Here is an 18,508-nt window from a genome sequence, read left to right on the forward strand (position 1 = left end):
GATGCTGCTCTGTGTTTTGTGAATTTATAGTCCTTTATGGATAAGTACAGAATGAAACTGATTGGCCATCTGTTGGTATATCCACTGAAGGAAAAGCGAAAACTCATGAATACTAGATCTTCTGTGTAATCAGGAGCCAGCAGAAGTTGTTACGTCATTCCTGCCATCACTTGAAGAACTTTGCTGAGCTGCATTGTGACAACACACACTGCTTACCATGCACACCATCACGGTTGCTCCTCTTGTTGTTTCAAAATACAAAGGTACTTACTAAGAATGAGGCCTCATTCCCCAAATCTCTGTTCCATTTTTAGATGGCTGTATTGCACATGGAGTAACTTTGTATTATTGCAAACGAAATAGAAGAACTCGTGAGCACATTGTGGAGTTCTGGATGTAATTAAAAGGGGGAAGAAACTGCTTTTTATCTAACACAGTCATTCTGACATTGCAAGATAGAGAGGCTCCTCTTTTTTTTCAGCACAAAGACAAGGTAAGGAGAGAGTGACTTTATCCAACCAGAAAGTTCAGAAGCTGGGGAAGAGTCGCGGCTCTGGAGCAGAATAGGCTGGCTTGCAAGGCCTCCGAAGGTCACCATGCTTTTAACATGGAGACTGCTGTGCCAGGTGTTTGAAGACAAGTATAACAGTGAAATTTCTTCAGAAAAAGTGGTAACATGGGTCTGGATAATTATTTAAGATGGAGTTATAAAGTAGCAAAGAAAGTTGGTTGGCAGGAATTAAAAAAAAAAATAAATTGATGGAATTATAAATGAACCTAGCATGGCAGGGACAAAGTTTTGCAACACTTTTTATAGTGGAAAAACATGCTGCTTTGGTTTTCTTAGATATCTTTGGGATTATAGCCAAAGGAGAATTGTCTGATGTAATTTAGCTAGACTTTCTGAAAGCTTTGACATTGTGTCCCGGCACACTGAGCTGCAGCAGCCTTGCAGGGCAGAAGCACAGCGCTCGGGTGACAGGCTTCCCTCTCTGGAAGAGCGGAGCCCCTGAGCCCCTCACCCCTGGGCTGGCTCTCCACGCAGCAGCCTCTCCGCAGCCAGCTGCAGGCACAAGCAAAGCGGGCCCTTGCCAACATCATCCGACTGCAGGGCAATAAAACAGCTGCCAACACATTGCCTAATTTTGCCTGGAAAGTCAGCCTCACCGTCGCTGCCGGAGGGCGCAGGGCGCAGCGGTGGCACTAATGGCTGGGTGGGTGGCAAGTAGCAGATCGCAGACGATAAGCATGACTGCATCCCCAACCCCATCTTCCTGTCTACGTGTCCTGGGCGAGCACCACGGGCTGAACTGTTCAGCACTTAGAAACTCTTTTTCTTGGGAACGGGTGGCCAGTATCCAAGCGAAGTGACTCATATGCATCCTCCTCCTTATTTAAACTGGATTCTTCCCCTTCAAGCTTTGCCCATTCCTTGGAGCCAAATTGCTGTGTTTCTGGAGAGGGGAAAGCCAGTTCCCTGCCTGTATCTCTCTTCTATGTTGCCATCTGCGCTTCTTACCAAGCAAATACCTCATCTACCTCTTATTATTCCCCTTCATCTTAAATTTGCTTGGGACAAAAATGTGTCAGCCCACTCAAAGTCAGGACTGAAATATTTCCCAGTATGGATTTTCCTCACTGGTTTCTGAGGAACCGCTGGCACTCGCTATTTTTGGCACCATCTCTTCCTTATGTTTGCTTTCTGCTGGTGTCCCTCCTGCACCTGGCTCCCTTGGCCTGAGCTTGGACACCCGCTGGACAATGTCAAGCAGGCATATCTGACATGCACAGGACGGTCGTATGAGTGAAAGAAGGAAAGAACTGGAAAACATCTCAGAATAAATTGTCAGCTTTTCAATCAGGACAAACCACAACTCTGTTGGAGGACTGATATTTTCTAAAAATTGTCAATATAAGACAATTTTTAGAATATAAGAATATATATAATATTAATTTTATATATATATATATGATATAAGAATGGAGATAATGCTAGGGTGGAAAAATCTGACATCTTTTGGCTCGTTTGAAATTTTGAATATTTGAACTAAAATGCAATTGTAAAACCAAATATTTGAACTAAAATGCAAAACCAAACAGGATGAATTTATCCTGTGAGGCACGTGGCTGCATCACTATTGCTTGTTAATGTAATCACTAATTCGGTCCTCTGAGCCACAGATCAAAATAACAATATTTTATTTTAATTGTAAAGGGCCAACGTAAAAAACATGCAAGCAAAAAGAAGCCATTTTCCTTCCACTGTCTCTGGTTTTCTGGCATCTCTTTCATCACATGGAGTAACTTGGAGCTGACTGACCCGTACTTCTGCTGAAACAACCCTACAGACTGTAGCAGGATAACAGAATAGCTGAGATGTGTATTTGCCCCAAACCGAGCTCTTTCAGGTTTTTAACTCCCCTCCTCTCTCTTCTATCCCATCTCAGCGTGTCCCAAGCAGCCAGAGTCAGAAATGGCAATCTAGAAAGAGCTGCCCAAAAGCACTGAGACTTGAGCCCAGAAAAGATCAAACCTGAGACAGCCGGAGAGGTCTCTGCTAGAGAAGCTTGAAAGGAAGGAACATAAAGAGTTTTAAGCTAAAGAAAATTTGAGTTACCTTTAAAGATACAACAAGGGGAAAAAACCCAACCAAGCAACCCAGCATACGTTCTGTAGGAGGCAAGTCTTTCACACTTGCGTTTGCCCCATCAGAAAGGGACTTTAATTGGATCTGTATCTACCCAGTTCCAGGTGTCTTCTGCCTCAGGTTCCCAGAGCTATTCGTTTGTTTTGCTGGTGTGCCTCAGCTTGGCAAGGTGTCTCGCTTGCCAAGCGAATGTGGGTTCAGCTAGCTCTGACCAGCTCTGGCATTTGAAAAAATCCTTTTTCTTCCGCTTGAATTTCTCTGCCAGCTGCCTGCGAGTCAGGATTTCCCAGCCAGCAGCTCTTGTTATTATCTGTTTTCACTTGTCTTGATGTTTACCAGATTGGACTGCTTTTTTCCCTATTAACCCTACATCGCCGTGGAGCCCCAGTATTACACACCCTATGTGGCTTGGGCACTGGGTCAGAGCAAAAACAAATAAATAGATAATAAATTCATCTTATTGAGGAAACAGTGAGGTCTAAAATGCTGGCCAAAAATAACAGAAATGTTGATGATCTCAGGGAAGAAAATAACTAAAAAGCCAAATGAAGGTATTAAAAATCAAAGCTTAAAATAAATGACAGCTCATTAGACTAAATCTGAACTCTGCTTAAATTCTTCACCAGATGAAAACACCAGTATGAAAATAGTGCTGAACAGCTGAGAGCAGGACAAGCTGGCCTGATTTTCTCTGGTCTCAGAAGCTGTATTGCTCCTAAGAAGTTCTTTCATTTGTAACCTTAGATCCATCTTCCAGTCATTTAGATGAGAAGGTCTGATTAAAAATGCATCTAAAAATATAAAGGGGAGATTCTCAGTCTTTAAAGGGCCATAAAGACATTCTGAACAAACACCTAAGAGTCATTTCCCATCTCCTCCAGTTCTTAGAAATCATGGGGATGAAGCAAAATTTGGAAGATGAGCCAGTTTTTGTTGTTTATTTTTTTAAATTCCATTCTTGATCAAGTTCAACTTAGTTTCAAAAGTAACAGGTCACATCCAGTTCTAGGCAAAAAAACCCACAAGTCTGGTCACTTGTCAGGTCAGTGTCCAACAAAGAATTCAAGATATTGGTGGCCTTTCAATTTAAGGAGGGAAAAAAAGGTTCTAATGGGGGATCAGGTTCAGTTCAGCTCCTTCCTCAACGCGCCGTGTTCAGTCTTCGGAGCTGCCGTGGAGCAGAGCGGTCCCTGCGATCCGAACGGCTGCTGCCCGCCCCAAGCTAAGGCAGCCTTTGACTTTCTGGTTCCCTCCAGGGCTTAAGATATATGCCAGATTTTTTTTTTTTTTCAGATATTTTAATAATTAAAACACATAATTTGAACTTGCCGCTACTTTATTTACCTCACGCAGGACATTTCATTTACCTGCACAATGACAGCAAGCCATCGGCTTTGCTCCCAGACGTTTCGCTTTTACTCCCGCCGCTCAAACGAGCGCCCTGGTGCAGCGTTCGCTGCGCCCTGCAGACACCGCCCGGCGCGCCCGCACAGTCCCCCGCGCGGGGAGCGCTTCTGGGTTTGCTCGGCTTCTGCTTAACGCTCCCCCGGCCCCCGACCGTGCCGCTGCGCCCCAAAGCCCGAGGCCGAGCGCCGCAGCAGGCGGCGGCCGCCCGATCACGGTGCGCGGCGGCCGCAGGCACCTGAGCGCGGCGGCTGCGCGGGGCGGGGGGTGCGAGCAGGCGGGGCCGGCCCGGGCCGGCCCTCACATGCGCGACGCCGCGGGAGCTATTGGCCGCCGCCGGGTGGCGGGCGGTGCTCCGGGCAGCGGGGCCGGCTGTCGTCGTCGCCGGTGCTGTCCGTGCGCCGAGCCATGCGGGTGCGCGCCGCATGCGGGGAGCGCGCTACAGGGCGCTGCTAGGAGCCGAGCCCGCCCGGCCGGCCCGGCCTCCCCCTCCCTCCCTCCCCGCCCGCCGCCCGCATGGCAGCGCCGCAGGAGTGACCGCGCCGGAGAAGGTCTGCGTCCCCGCGGCACGCACGGTCCGGCCCGGCACGGCACGGCCGGGCGGCTCTCGGGGTCCCCCAGCCCGCGGGGCCGTCCCTGAGGTGAGGCGAGCGCGGGGCCGGCGGGAGGCGGTCGGGCAGGCGGCGGAGGGGCCGCAGGGGAGGGGGCGGCACCGGCACCCCCCGCCTCTCCCTCCCCGCGCTTTCCGTCGCGCTCGTCTCCCTTGTTTCTTTTTTTCCTGCCTTCAAAACGGCCTGGATTGGTTTGCCTGTATTGCTGCCAGCGCCGGTGTGGCACCGCCGCTGGCGGGACCCCGAGGAGCGGCTGCGACTCGCCGCGGTGTTTTCGCCTGGCGGTGCACATCCGCGCGGGACGTGCCCGCGTGTGCGGGGGGCGAGCGGCGCCCCGCGCGCTGCTGTGCCGGGCGGCGGCGGTAGCGGGGCCGGCCCCGGCTGCGGGTCTGGGAGCAGTACAGCGTGCTACGGGGAAACGCGGCTGGGAAAAGCGAGCCCCCTTCCGAGAACGGTGGTATTAAATCCATGTGGGGACCGCCAGCTGTGTCTCTTTTGTATGGGGTCAACTGTTCTTGGTGTTGCACCACACGCAATTAAAGGGGCCTAAGCCAGACAATAAAACCTACCTTCGGGACAAAAATATCCCTTGTCAGAGTATCAGCTGTGTTTTTTCGAGGCCCGTCTCCTCCCTTCCCCCTGCTCGCCGGTACGAGGTAATACCGACTCCCGCTCTTTGAGGATCCCCGCGCCTGGCACAGCAGCTCCTCTGTCTTGCAACCTCCATTTCCCCCTGTCCCCGTTACCAGTGCTGCCGCTGCTGTTAAACAAACACGAATTCAGGCACAGAAAGCTTGTGGCTTGCCCAGCATCCTTTAGGGAAGCTGGTCTGCGGTCAGCAGGGGACTGCGGGCTGTACGTTTACAGCACGCCAGCACCCCGTGGCAGTTTCTCCTCTGGACGCTACCGGTGTGTAAGAGCCATGAGGTAGGTTACTCAGACTTGAAAATGGAGGACGGCAGTGGTAACCAGCCTGTCGTTTGGTGGAATAAGTCTCAGCAGTACTTCCTGTAATGGTGGTGCTGAAAGTGATGTTGTTGGCTTAGCTGCTGGTGCAGAGAGCAAAACATCTTCAGTACTAGCTTTGGGGTACCTGCTGCTCATAAGCATTGTCTCAGATTTTTTTTTTTTTTATTCTTTGAAAGAGTAGAGAAGTATCTTGGGTTTTTTTCAGCATTATGTCTGTCAACTGTGATAGGAAAGGATCATCTTTGTCCCTAAAACTGAAGGTGAGGAATGGCTATGCCCCCTTGTTTGGGCAAGAGGGCTTTAGGATGTGAGAAATTTGCAGGAACAGCACTGAGACTTTGATCCCATGGCTCTGAGCTATCAAAAAAGCACTCTCATCCCAGATGGGGTAGCTAAGTCCCTTTCTCTGTGTCTTTTTTTTTTTTTCCTGCCTTTTTCCCCCCTTCTTCCTGGTGACAGGAAACCCTCTTTCTCCAAACTTAGGGTAAGGATTGCAGTATAGACAGCTAGTGTTACGTTATTTGCTCTTGATTGCCATCTTAAATTAATTCAACAAGCCTTGCTCAGAGGCCGGGATCCTATTCATTCTTTGTGATTTACAAATCCCCTAATAAACCTTTTATTGTTAGTTGAAACTGATTTATGAGGTCCTGACCTAGGAATATGCTACTGTGGCTGTATTTTCTGTGCTGTACACCATTTTCTCCTATGTTTCTGAGCAAGCATTGCCTTTATAGTAAACTCATTTGGTGCTTTGCCTGTATCTTGCTTAGTGTGAAAAACAGTTATGTCTGTTATGTCTGTTTTCTTGCACATAATAAGCAAGGAATATTTAAATAGATACTGTTATTTGCATTCAAGATTATGATAAAGATTACGAAGGCTACATGAGGTTACGTGGGGAAGGGAGCAGCATGAAGCAGTAACTTGTTTTGTAAGATCCAGAGATGCACAACAGATACCCGTACCTGTCCTGACATCCTTGCGGGGACGGTAATCTGTGCAGTGTGTTCAGACCTGGAGGAGGAATTCTAAAGCTGCAGCACCAGCAACGGAGAAAGTTTGCATGCCGCTGTCACGGGAAGGTAATAATTAATAGGGACAAACCTGTATAATAACAATGCAAAGAGAGTGAAAGCACTTAGGTGCTTGCTGTGGAAAGATTAACTAGCGTACGTTGCACTAACATATAGCTGCACATGTGAAATATGGTTCTCGTATTCCAGTTCTTTTAGTTCTGTGTTCCTGTTGCCTCAGGCAAGCTTTTTTCCCTTCCGTAGCGGTAGGGAGGGAGGTGGTGGTATGGAGATACCACAGCTGTACGTCCTGCGTATGGATGGCTTTCTTGACTGCGTGCCTGGAGAGTAAGAGAAAAGGTAATGCTGTTGGTGATACGCTTGCAATAGGTCCTGCCAGTGACAGGAGGATGAGAAGGTAAATGCTAGTGGAGAAAAGGGTATATACATCCCTGTGATCAAAAGCACTTGTGACATTGTGTGTTGTGGCTTGGTGCAGTTTTATAAGAAGTGATTGTACTGACATTTCCCACCTTGAAGTTAGTTCTTTTAATTTCTCCAGGTGTTCCCGTTCCTTCTGTGTATTGAGGTCCCATTCAAAGTCTGTTGAAGCCAGCAGAAGTGGATTTTGAATCAGGTCCTGTACCACTGGCTGAGTTTGTTTCCCCCATTGTGTTCCCTGATGGCACCGGCTGCTGTGTCATGCTGACCCCTGGGCTGGCTTGGGATGTCTCGCAGGCAGAGTGCTGACTCAGCACCTCAGCCCAGGGTCTCCCTTTGCTTTCTCCTGCACCTCAAGAGCCAGAGAGGAGTTTACTGATACGTGATCAGGGACACTGTGATCACTGAGGATGAATTAGTGTCCTGAGGCTTAAAGCATTTTATCAGCGTGGGGCTGGTGATGGCTGTTCTACTTAGAAGTAGCTTGAGTCACAAATGATGTCATGGGGGAACCCAGTAAACTAGTTTGTCAAGTGGATGCAAACAAGCAAAAGGGGGTTCCAGAGTTCGTATTTTACCAAATAGTGAACCCTGAAGGTTTTTGATTTCTTTCCAAAAAGAAATCTGTATTTTTCAATTAATTCGTAAAATTACTGTAGATCTCTAAATATCCATAAAACACAATTAGCAGTGTTTACCTTATACTCAGATGTCACTATACGAAGTGGAAAGAATGAAACATGTTATTTCAGTTTCTGCAATGTAAATTTCTTCATGTCTTGCTAGCATTGAAGCTTGACTACACAGTTCTCCTTTCGGTTTGGGTTTTTTTTTCCCCCTGTTTTATTTTATTTATTTGTTTATTGTCTCTTGGTGGTAGGAAGATTATATCCTAGCAAAAAAAAAAAAAAACCACAAACCCCTGACAAACTATTGATCTATTGAGAAAAAGGGAAATAATTTTCCCCAGAAACCTTACATTTAGATAAACACTTGTCTGTGCTTTTTCATAACTGGCATTTTAAACATTTTTTTTTATAACAAGCAGTGAAAAGTCTGTGGACCACACTATGCAAAGACTTGCACACATGACTAGTTTTCCACACGTATATAGTCTCATGAGCATGCACACGTGTAAGGCTCTCTGGGGTCACGATACTTGTGCTTGATTGTGAAAGTGTTTATTCTTGGCTGTGATGTTGAGGTGCTGTGGGCCTACACTTGTAAGTATTTGCCAGACAAGGGCTGAAATAAGGAGAAGGATATTTGTGCAATACAGTTTTCTAGCACCCACCAGCTTTATATTCACAAAAGTGATTGTAATTACGGTTTCAAAGCTTTTCTGTATCTCTTACCTTGAGAACACTTTGAGCCATGGTTTTTTTCAAAGTTTGACTTACTTGCTTTGGGGATGGGTTTGGCTCAAAATCTTTTGGTCTAAGCAAATTGAGTGCAATTTTCTTTTAACCGTGTAACAAAGAATAGGTACCGATTGCTCGGCAAACAATTTTTCCCCTCAGAGAGTCCAAACAAATTTAGGAAAGAACAAAGCCAGTATTTCTAGTGCTTAACTTCTTGAGAATCATCTTTGGTTTTGGCATGTTAAAAAGGAAAGCGCATCACAAGTTTCTAGTACCATCAGTAATACTCATTTCCACATCATTAATTTTAACTGACACTGCTTCAATCTTTCTCTCACCACAAATTTATTTAATTAAAAGTTTTGAAGCTCTTTTCACTTATTTCTGTGTTCTCTTCAGCTGTGTTCTTCCAGTCTTGCAAGAACAGGTTCCTGTCCCCACTCAGGAAATGGGTAGGAAGAGCAGCTCAAAGACCTTCATGTAGCAGCTGCCAGAGTGTTCAGGGAGATATCCTTGGAAGGAGGAAGCCTGTTTTCTTGGAATCAAGCCAGCAAAACGCCACTTTTGCCCAACACTTGAAGGCAGGCAGTAGTACGGGAAGAGAGTATGGCTGCACGAAGGACCCGTTTGTTGCCACTGTTTTAAAAGAAATACCTTCCCTTTCCTTCCTCTTCAGGTATAAATCAGGATATGAAAACATGTTGTTAATGTAGTCTCAAAGCTGTTTCTACCTATAATTTTCCTTGTTTCCACTTGAGCTCTTTTCTCAGAAGTGATTTGTTCCAAGACTGAAGTAGTTGTGATATTCAAGACTTCAGAAACAATCATGGTGTAAAATACAGCCACCCTTTGAGGGAGAGGAAAGTTTTTTGTTGCTCAGATTTTTTTTCTTTTCAGACACCCTTTTCTTGGTGAAGGTAACTCTGATGAAGAAGCAGAAAAAATAACCAGGCTGAAAGCATGTGGCAGCCGGCAGTGGGTGAGGATAGCAATCATTTTTATTCACCATGGTCCTGCATTTCATATTGTCTGATCAGTAGAAAAAGAAATGGTCCAGTTCTTGTGACCTGCCTTGCTCCTTGTTAGTGTTAAAATACAAACCCTCTCTGTATATGGTCTTTTTGTTAAAAGTTAGGCATCTTAGGTATTCTGTCTTATGAAGGTCTCCTTTGAAGACTGGGAAAATGCAGTGGAAGATTTCTTAGTCCCAAGGGGTGGCCATAACAGGTAATTAAATGCTGTTGCTACCTTTTACTGTCAAACATCTCTTCAAACTCTTTGCTGTGCATTAAATTTGAAAAAAATCGCACAATTCCTAAACTGGAGTTTTAAAATCCCTCTCTATTCACTTGCTGAGAATTTTTCTGTCTGAGTCATGTCTCCTGATGATTTTCCCTGTACGTTGAAACCACGAGTGGGGCCACCTAAATACAAGTGTGTATTGCTGGTTTAGACATCTTACCTGTAACACTCACATCAAGCTGGTAAATATGATGAGACCTACAGCAGTGTCCTGGAGCAACTGCTGGAGACCAGTGATGCTCTAGATGCTCCCCTTCCCTAGATTCGTTATATAAAGATACGCACAGAAAGGAAAAAACCAAACGTGAAGTCTCTTTATAGCCCTTGCAGTGAAGCAGCGAGGCAGGTTCCTACCCGCCCCCATGCAACCTAATGGCTACAAAGCCACAGCCGAGATGAAGGGTTGGTTTTTTTCCCCTTGGACTTCATTCTTTACAAGTCAGCACTGAGATAAGTTTCTCTATAAAAGGTGTTCCTGATTGCCCTTGGGTTCTACAGAAGCCAGGGCTGCCACACCTCTGGTGTTTTCAAGTCTGGCCAGCGCCACAGATACCAACATGCCTGCTAAAAGCAGCGCTGGTTTTTTTGGGTGGACTTTGTTCGTAGCACTTGATTCTTGCTGCAGTGATTTTCCAACTTGGGATTATAGCTCTTAAGGAGAAAACAAATGCATAGGATATATATATGAATATGACATCTGAATATCTATCTGCTCTTCAGCCATCGCAGGATAGGAAGGAAAGGAAACTTATACACACTCAGCTGGTGCGAGAACTCGTCTGAAGAACACCCATGCCTGGAATAACCCTAGTGCAGGCTTGCTGAAGCTGTGTCTGCTAGAGATGGAAGCAGTTCTAGAATCTTGCAGTACCGTGAGGTTAAAAGAAAAGCTGGTAACCTGAGTGAGATCTTTTCATGTACCTTGATGTGTGCATATACGAAGTTGATTTTTTTCATACTATGTCAACAAAAAGTATAGTTTGTCTACCTCAGATAAACTGATTAAAAAACCAAGCTTATACAACACTGATTTGCTAATCATTGAAAATAACCTTTCAGTTCAAAAGCTTCCTCTGTGAATATTAATATTTTATACCGAAGTGTTATGTAATAGACATTTTGTCGCCTTTGCAGTCTTGTACAGAGGAACACATTGTTAAGCTGATGTCATTTGAATTGTTCAGTATAAATTTGTCCACTAAACCAATGCAAATGTCAGTGAATGATTACAAAAAAGTCCATCTTGCATATTTGTACATAGTGCTTTGTGTACAGATCATGGAAAGGGAGGATAGGAATTATTTTGGTCTGACAGTCTCTGCATTAAAACTTGAGTGAGAAGTGTGAAGGGTAGTGCACTAGCTTGCTTTTGTTTTCAAGCACCGCTATGGTTACAAACACTTTCCACATGCATTAGCAATTGCCTTCATCAAAGATGCATGGAGGAACCAGACTTCATGCTTAATCTGACTGGTGTTTAAAAATACAAACTGAGAAGTTTACATACAGGGTTCCTCTCAATGGCTGCCATCCAGAAACTTTCATGTACTTGCTTTCTTTCTAATTAAATTAAGAAATAAAGCCTAAACTACCTAGCTTAGAAGAGGAACTGACAAAAAGGAAATGAAACTTTTCATGCACTTGAGTTTTTTAAAGTAATGTTTGCTGTTTTATAACCCATACTAAATTTCTTAGCTCTTTTACCTCGTTGGCATTGTTAGCAGAAAGGGAAGACTGGCTTGATAGTTTTGCTCCTCTCCTTTCCGATCCCTCTGACAACAAATCTGTTGGCTCTTGAAACAAGGGAGTGGAGGAATGCAGATACTCAATTGCTCGTTGGGGCTGCAGAAATTATGAGTTTGGTCAGTGCTAGTGCCCTGATGGAAAGTAGGAAAGTGTCTAACATGAGAATAATGGGAGAAGAGTGGTTCTTGGAAAAAAGAGTGGACTGAGAATGAGACAGAAGTGTACTAATAATAAATCGGGAAAATGAAAAATGCAGTGGTTTGGACAAGATTCTGTTTCCAGTGGTTAAATTTTGTGGTTACGTTTTGTTTATTTTTAGTGTAATTTGATTTAGGATTGAAAGGTGAGTTTAAGAGTGTCCTTACTAGCATCAATCAGTTTAACCAAAACAGGTTGTAAAGAAAAAAAAACTGCTGGGGCAGTTACAGCGTGTTACAGGAGAACAAAAATAGTAAAGCATGTAGTAAAACCAGAAACTAAAAACATGAGGCATCCAAAAAGACAAAAGAAAATAGTAACAGTGTGGCAAAGGAAAGGAGATAACAAAATTGTTGAGATAAGTGTGAGTAAATATAAAAGAAAGTCTTAAAGCATGAAGTTGTGTGTGCTGTTCTGCATGTGGAAAGTGTATGAATTCTGTTTGTTTGACTGAGGGAGTCTCATCTCCAGAAACAGGGCTTTCACATGCACAGCTGAATGGCCAAGTTCTCCCAGTTTGCAGTCAGCTTGAAAGCGTGTTGCAAAGTAATACAGACCCCTGTGTGTATGTGCGTATTCATTACAGCAAGTTTAACGGGCACCTATAAGCTTACAGGTTGAATTGCTGTGAGCCTGGTTTCGGCTGAATAGTTCTGCACCTGCCTCATGTGTGGTGAAACGGCAGCGTGTCCGTGTGCGCAGCGGCCCAGAGCAGCTAGGACACAACCAGCGCGCAGCTGGTCAGCGCGGTGAGCACAGAGCGCTGCTCCTCTGCTTTTTTTTTTTTGTGAATGAAGAGAGGATGGCAGCCCTCCGTGCTCTGATAGCTGCTGATTTCTGTCACCTCATCCACGTTAAGGCTTCTTCAGTGTCTGAGTATTTACCTGCTTGCTGACTGAACTTGTAAGATGTTAGATCTGGCTTGCTATCTGCTGAAGAATGTAACACCAGAGCTACCAGCAGCAGACCCCTCTGTTCTTGCCTGTGGATCAAACAATGGGTTACCGACAGCACTAGGAAATGTTGCCGCCTTGCCCCACAAGGTTTGATTTGTTAATGTCTTGGTTATATTCCTGCCTTCTGCGACAGAAGAGAGGAAGCGGGGAGAAGTTTGCACACAGCCCCTGGCTCATGGAGAGAGGAAGAGGAGATGGCCACAAAGAGAAGGAAAGAATTACAGGGAGCTCCTGAAGTAAAGGGACTGTTGGGTGGCACGTGAAAAGTTGCAGCGAGGCCCTAGTATGAACAGTGAATCCGCAGGGAGTGGCAGCAGGATCCTGTAGGCTCCCATGGAGTAGGAGCAATGTCTAAGGTGCTTTCCAAAGGGAGTGTGGCTTCCAGCCCAGCTGGAGCAATTTGAGCTCACACTGCTGTTGGAAGGGGAAGTCCTGCCTGCCTGCCCACCGCTGCTTTGGCTGGGCAGGACGCTTCTCTCGGGCACACACCAGGGAGAGGGTGGGAGTGTTAAGCAACAAGGTGGCCACAAATCAGCTTGAGCTGATTGCGAAACCTCACTCGGAGATAGCAACAAAATCTGGTATTTATCCGGTTAGGTTACATGCTGCTTTTGACAATACTTCTGCAGTAGGTTTCTGTGCTGGTTTTGGGTGTTTTGACAATACTTCTGCAGTAGGTTTCTGTGCTGGTTTTGGGTTTTTCTTCTCTCTGGATAGCATGACATTTTTCCTGTGTGGTGGTTTGTTGTTTTTCTTATGCAGCAACAAGGGAGGAAAATGGCATTTTAACCGAAGTGATTGTCAAATGTCTGCTGTTGACTGGGTACGTGGAGATACGTGTAGAGCTGAGAATTATTCAGTTGTGCTGAAAGTAAACCTCTAATGATTGGAACTGCTTCATTTGTTTCATTAGCTGAATTTTTTTTTCCAAGATCTCTACTTCTTCCCCAAAATACTGTGATTTCCCTCCTTCTCCTTTCTTTACAGCTTCATAATAGTTTGCTCTGTAAGTGCATCATCTGCTTTTTTTTAAACTCTGTTAGCAATGATTGTTTCCCTGTTAAATGCAACCCTGTTAAGCGCAACAGAAATAATGTTTTCCTTGGTGGAAAAGATGTTTGATCAAGTGACTGTACAAATGAAGGCAGCTGCATGTAGGCTACAGTATATAGGACGTGGCATTTGGAGGTTGCACATGTTATGTCTGACGTGCCAAGTGCCTGCCTGTGATTCAGATAAAATTGGCACTGGGTGATGCCAACACCCCAGTGTAAATGGGGTGTAAGTCTTCCCCTATGCCGAAGGGGCCTGAAAGAAAAGAGGATTACAGGGGCATGAGTGCCAGAGGGGACTAAGTCATAGAAGTGGTGCGTATGCTCCTTATTGAATCTCCTTCGTACCCCCTGTCCCACAGACTGACTCTATAACAGAGTGGGTGTGTATTCTGGTATCAGAGCAGATGTTTCTGTAAGATGTTGCTTTGTTTTAATAAATTGAGGTTTTTCACTTCAAAAATGGGAAGGGGAGCTAAGGGAAGAAGCATAAAGAGAATTCTTCAAACAGGATTTAGAACAAAATCCAGGAGGATTTCTGTGGCAGGAACTGTGGGGAAGATTCTTTTACTGGTCTTGGCTCTGCCCAGTACTTATACACTGATATGATTTATATGAGAATTTCTGCTTTAGATGTTTTGTGGGTTTTTTGGGGGTTTGTGGTTCTTTTTTTGGTGGTGGTTTTTTTTTATAAACCAAAATCTTGTGAGTGTGTTTTGTCACTTGTTTCCCTCCACCTGTCCTCCAGGTATGATCCAGCTCATGCGCTCAGTCTGTTCTGGGAAGGAGGGTGGTGGTGAAGGACCTCAGCAGTCTTTCAGACTGTGATACAGTTCTTGAAGACAAGCTGTCCTGTTCCTCCATGCCTTACCACGGGTGGTGGTGCTGTTTGGCCTCTCCTGACACCTTTCCTTAAACCCTGACGCATTTTCAAAAAACGCAGCCCTCCTACTTTAGAGGTGGGAATTGCCTTTGCCTTCTGTTTTCAAAAACTGTGTTGCCTTTGGAGGGGCTGCTGAGGAGGGGTTGGAGGGCATGGTGACTTCTGCTTAGGCCTTTCTTACATGGGTCTCTGACCTGGCGGGAAATGGTTACAGAAACGGCGAACAGCCCTGTGGCTAGGAGAGCGTTTTCTGTCAGACCTCAAGTATGATCCAAAGGTCTGTTCTGAAACCTCCTTGCAATAGACCTTTGTAAAGTGTCTAGTCAGAGCTTCCCCCTTCCCCCCTCCCCCCCACGTATAAAAACAACTGTCTCTGAAGCCTCCAATTCCGGTGATGTATGCTGCAAAGGGATTTAGTTCTCCCAAGACCACTTGACCATCCTGACCCCTTTGAAGGAGGAAATTCTTCAATGTGCATATGTTATTTGCGTATTTGGCAGTGTCTTCCCCATCTCCTTATCCTGAGTCTCTACTGCTGAGAAGGAACCTGGAACAGCAGGTTCCCACTGACCTTTAAAATGCTCTCAGAGGAAAGCATGACAAGGGCCTGTTCTGTGGGCTGAGTGCCAGCGGGCACCAACCCTGAAAAGGCCTCGGAAAATAAATTAAGAGGGAAGTGTGTTTGTTGGTTGGGTTTTTTTTCTGCATTGGCTTGCTCGGGAGCAGCTCAGGTGGGCGAGTGCACTGTGCTCGGCACTGGGCACAGACCCTAACAGCAGAGCAGCTCTCTGCTGCAGCCCCTGCCAATGTGGAGGCGATGGGCTGGTGGCTGAAGCAGGGGCTGCAGCCAGTTGTCCCTGCCTTTGAGCCCTGGCTGTGCAGCGTTCCCCATGCTGAGGGGCTGCCCCCGTTCCTAGTGAGGTGCTGCTGCCCGCCGGGCTGGGGCTTGCCAGCCTTGCAGTGAGTGCCCTGCCGTGCTGGCGTCTGCACCCTGGCAGCAGCCTGCAGCGGTCGGCAGCGCTGGGAAGGGCTTGGGCACGCGGCAGTGCTGCTTGGGGTGCAGCCAGGGCCAGAGAGGCATGGAAGGGCAGCGAGGCAGTGGGGGCCAGCCTGCTGCACACGGAGAGTCGTGTAGTCGTGCCTGTTGCTAGGGGACTTGTCTCAGTCATGAAGCAGCATTGGTCTACACAGCGACTTTCTCAGTGTTTGTTGATTGGAGGCAATTACTGTAAAATACTTGATTTATAACAAGGCATACTTAATAAGCAGCAAACTAAAATAAATACTCATGAATTACCTGCTGGAGTCTGGCTGTTTGTTCTGCTGAGTTGTTGCTTTCCATCTGCGGGCTCTGCTCTGCCCTGGAGCCTCTGAGTCGCTGGAGGTGAAGGCAGCTGTGCTGGGGTCTTGGCTGATGGAAGTGTTGGGCTGAAGGAGGGGGGGGGAGAATCCCATTTCTTCTCCATTTTGTTTGTCCTAGGGATAGAGGTGTTTTCCAGGCAGGTCATTGACTCAAGGTGTGCTGTTTGCCTGGCATACTGCTGTCATGCAGCAGTTCAGGTGTGCAGCTACCCTGTCTTTGGGGTCTGGTCTGGCGTTTACGGTGGTGTGGGGAAGCGGCGGTGTAGAAATAGCAGTGCTCTTGTGGGAAATGGCAGATTGCTAGTTTGAGGAACCTCTGCTCTTCAAGAACAGGACAACTCATTTAGCGTATTTATGAAATGATTTAACATAAGGGTGTGTTCAGCCTTCCCCAGAGATCGGCCGCTGGTAGCAAAAGATGACTAACGTTCTGGTTCCGTGTCGCAGAGTGGTGTATCTCTGACACCCTGCTAGTGTCAACACTTTATTTGGCCACTTTGATTCACAGCAGTTTGTTTTTATGCAGGAAGAGTCTGTGGCACTTGTCAAAATGAGAAAGTGACTGTCAGCGCCTAGCTTGGTATTCCTGTCACCGGGGCCTCCTGGAGCCAGTGCTCAGCCCAGCTGAAGCCGGAGGAGGAAGGAGGAGAAGCACAGCCTGATCAGGTACTGAGCCGGGAACGGGAAAAGTTGTCTGATGCCGAGTTGAAGTGAAGTTGTGGATGATCGTTAGTTAATGAGTTCTGTTCCTTAGAAAGTTTTGCTAACGTGTGATACGACTGTGGCCCAGTCACAACAACCACATCATCTGTGTGCCTGGTGGGTGCATGTTATATGCTTGAGTCCTGTAACAGATCTGAGGTAAACATAAACGCAACTTTGCGTTTTCTGGGTGTTTGATTTACACATCTAATGTGCAGTACAGCTCAGTATGCGTTTGCCAATACCTTCGTCCAGGCTCCACGTGAGTTGGGAAGAATGGACTGGGAATACTCTTAACAAATGTTTGCATGTTGAAGAGCAATTTGATGTCTTGAGAAAAAACTCTTTCCTCAGCTTTGCTTTTTGTTCTGACGGGCAGATAGAAGTGCCAGCTTTCGAGGAGCACAGTGTTAGGTGGTAGCCATAGAGCACAGAAGGGTAGCAGCTGATGGGTTTTAAGGCAAAACTGCCAGCTTGCTAGCTGTGGTTTTTATTTGCTGAGATTCTCATAACCGTTCCTGGAAACCAGTATTTAGTCTTGCATTCACACCTTTCAGATTGTCATACTTAAGAAGACTTAGGTTCATCTTGTTGTATGAAGACAGAGGAGTTCAAGGTTTTGGCTTATTGTAGCAGATTCATTATTTTTTTTCTTACATAACTGTACTTTCCAGTTTATGTAGAGCTCCTGCTCCGAGGACCACGTTCTGTAAAGACTTTGCATGTTTTTATACACCTTTAGAGATTCCTTAAGAACTGGGCTGCTACTTATGTGTGCTTGTACAGTGCTTGAGGTGGCAGTGGCCCGCAATTCACTTCTAGAGGGAAGCATTCTTTGAAGGGGCACAGTGTTTTTCACCTCGAGTGATGCTTTCTCTCTAAAAATACCAGCATCTCTCCCTTAGACTGTCTGAATTTTAGTCACATTTTGATGTTATTTTTTATTTATTGACCCAGGTGGAAACAGTGGAGTTTTGTTTAGATGATCTGTTAAGAAAATTATTCCTGATGTTCTAGGGGTAATTTCCAGCTCTGTCTGATTTTATCTCTCCTTGTGTGTTAAAAAAGGGAAGTCATTTTCTAGCATGCACTGAGAATCCTTTGCTTTTTTGTCTTGGGAAATAAGAATCGGCATTTGTTTGATTCAACAACCAGCTTCCTGCTTCCCAAGGAAGAGATAGCCGCTCATGCGCCTGCAAACATCCCTCCTGTGGAGAGTCTTTGTTGGGGAGTTAGAGGAAAGCTAGCAGCTACTAGTAAAATAGCTGCATAGCAGGATGAAGAGGGATTATTGAAGCATTACTAGGAAATTCATGGCTGTGTGCAAGACCTTATGTACTCCACAGACAAGCTGACCTAAATTTCTGCAGCCAGGCCTTACTGGTTTCTGCGTTGATGTGATGTGGCAGGCTGGATAACCTGCAGCAGATCTGGGTTTTAAAAAAAAAAAGGGGACAGAGAAGACTTGTATTTAAGTAGAAATACAGACAGGGCAGTCTTTATAACTGTACTGAATCTGTCTTAAACTTTTTTGTTTTCTAACCAACATCTCTATCGTAGTCAGGATGAGTCTGCACTATAAGGATGCTCATTAGGAAGAGTGGAGAGGTTGTTTACCCCTGGATGGGGAAATACATGGATGGTTTTACCCGTAAGAGGCTTTTACAGATGGTTTGGAGTTGAGATAGGTTTTAGGAAAACAATGGTGATATGTATCTTATCAGTAGTGAAACAGTTAACCCAACTGACACTTAATCATCTCTTGAGGGGGAATAGGATTAGTATCTAGTTGACATAAATGGAATGGCTTGCGCTTAATTTTTCAGGCAGTTTGTTTCTGAAGATTATACATTATACA

The 18,508-nt window shown here is 45.7% G+C and overlaps 1 protein-coding gene across 10 annotated transcripts in view; it reads left to right on the top strand.

Moving 5' to 3' along the window:
• Window positions 1–4,386: 4,386 nt before the first annotated feature.
• Window positions 4,387–18,508, top strand: part of LRRC8D (leucine rich repeat containing 8 VRAC subunit D) — a 54,190-nt gene continuing 40,068 nt past the window's right edge. Inside the window, exons 1-6 of one of the 10 annotated variants that reach the window (XM_075759879.1) lie at window positions 4,416–4,692; window positions 7,210–7,284; window positions 8,849–9,125; window positions 9,347–9,428; window positions 14,452–14,662; window positions 16,475–16,614. The gene's annotated coding sequence lies outside the window, so the exon portion shown is untranslated. The other 9 variants (XR_012836538.1, XR_012836539.1, XR_012836540.1 and 6 more) reach the window with 9 other exon arrangements.

This window comes from Balearica regulorum, chromosome 8 (genome assembly GCF_011004875.1).
Source record: "Balearica regulorum gibbericeps isolate bBalReg1 chromosome 8, bBalReg1.pri, whole genome shotgun sequence".
Taxonomy (NCBI): domain Eukaryota; kingdom Metazoa; phylum Chordata; class Aves; order Gruiformes; family Gruidae; genus Balearica; species Balearica regulorum.